The following is a 2,255-nucleotide window of genomic DNA, read 5'->3' as shown; positions in this document are numbered from 1 at the left end:
ATGGGGCTACCTTTGAAAAGTATTCGGAAACTTCAGATCGTGCAGAATGCAGCTGCGAGAGCAATCATGGGCTTCCCTAGGTATGCCCATGTTACACCAACTCTCCGCAGTCTGCATTGGTTGCCGATCAATTTCTGGTCACAATTCAAAGTGTTGGTTATGACCTATAAAGCCCTTCATGGCATCGGACCAGAATATCTCTGGGACCACCTTCTGCCGCACGAATCCCTGCGACCGGTTAGGTCCCACAGAGTTGGCCTTCTCCGGGTCCCGTCGACTAAGCAATGTCGTTTGGCAGGACCCAGGAGAAGAGCCTTCTCTGTGGTGGCCCCGGCCCTCTGGAACAAGCTCCCCCCAGATATCAGAGTTGCCCCCACCCTCCTTGCCTTTCGCAAGCTCCTTAAAACCCACCTCTGTCGTCAGACATGGGGGAATTGAATTTCCCTTCCCCCTAGGCTTATAGAATGTATACATGGTATACTTGTATGTATGAGTGGTTCTTTAAATTGGATTTTTAAAGATTATTTTTAATATTAGATTTGTTTACATTGTCTTTTTATATTGTTGTTAGCCGCCCCGAGTCTTCGGAGAGGGGCGGCATACAAATCTAATAAATAAAAATAAAAAAAAATATTTTTTTTTCCCATTTACCTTTATTATAGTGTTTTGATAAATGTCCACTTTTCCTGCAGTTTTAACAACTATGAATCTTTCTAGCTTCCCAATGCCTTCCTTTCATTTGGGCAAGAGCTAAAGCCTTTTTTACACATTTTTTCCTTAATCTTTCCAGCTCTTTATGGTTCCTATTTTCTAAAACAGAAAAAAAAATTCTCCTTTTGTAGCTGCCCAATATCTTCTGACCATTTCGTTTTGGCCAGTTAATGCTGTTAGACTCATTTCTGGGTTGTGTTCCTGCACCCAAAATCTTAGGTAAGTTAGTCAATGCTTGTAAAATTGTCCTAAAATTATCACCTTTTCTTTGTTTCTTTCATCTGGCCCCAACCATTTTCTGTCAATCTTCTCCACAATTCACCTCTGCCTATAGGTTTAAAGAGTTGCAGTTTACCTGAATAAATCACCTCTTTAGTTTTGTAATAATCAATTACTTCCTTAGCTTTTCCATTAAACACAGAGCTAATTTGATCACACAAGAAGTAGCAACCATTTCAAACATAAAATTATGCTAAGAAAAACCCCCACAGTCCTACAATTATTGTATGTTGAAGTCATTTAAAGTACAGCACCATGTTAGGCTGCAATTTGGTACACAATAACCTAGTAATAAGTGCAGTGGAATTTACTTCTGAGGAGACAGGCATAGGGTTGTATTATTAACAGGAAGAATCCAGGAATCTTAATTAACCTAATTATTTTTTATCTATTATTAAATTGCAGCCCACCTTATTTATTTATTTATTTATTTATTAAATTTGTATGCCGCCCCTCTCCGTAGACTCGTGGTTCAAAGCAACCGACTGGTCTACAAACAGTTATAAAATGTATTAAAATTACTAAAAATTCAAACTAAAAAAAACCCTCAAGGATTTGTAGAGGAGAGTGCCATTTTACATGACAAGATATTTCAAAGGGTGGGGCCATGGCAGAAAAGGCTTTTCTCCTGTATCCAGCTGGTGAAATTCCTAAACTTATGGGAGCCAGCATGAGTGGGGTGCTCTAATTCCATTGGAGAAAGGCAGTTCTGCAGATATCCAGGAGCTGTGCTAGAAAGGGTAAAATAACCAACACCTTGAGTTGTACCCAGAGGCAGAGTAGCTCACATAACAGTGGTGCTGCATGTGCCACCCTTAGAGCCTCCAAAACTATATATGCCACTGCATTTTGGACAAATTGTAGCTACTGAATACATTTCAAGGGCAGCCCCATATATAATCCATTGCAACAATCCAAGTGGGTGATGACTAGGGCATGAACACAGTTGCAGAAAAAAACACATGCGTGAAGTCTCTCATTTTATCCAGAATGGTCTGTGAGCTACTTCTAGAAGTCTCACATGCAGATTAAGAATGATTATTTTTGATATTCCTCAATAACCAGTGTCATTTTCTGTACCTGATTTTTACATAGTGGTCAGAAACAGGCTTCCAACATTGACATCCCTCAGTCTCGAAAGACTATGGTATCATGCTCTGGAAAGAGTTCCTAAAATGCCATATGCAAAGCTGGAGTATGAGGCATGGGTAAGTTAGTATGGAGGATAGCCCAAGCAGGAGATCCCCCACTCTCCATATCTCTGA

The sequence above is a fragment of the Erythrolamprus reginae genome, chromosome Z, assembly GCF_031021105.1.
Source record: "Erythrolamprus reginae isolate rEryReg1 chromosome Z, rEryReg1.hap1, whole genome shotgun sequence".
Taxonomy (NCBI): domain Eukaryota; kingdom Metazoa; phylum Chordata; class Lepidosauria; order Squamata; family Dipsadidae; genus Erythrolamprus; species Erythrolamprus reginae.
Note: the sequence above shows the minus strand (reverse complement) of the source record.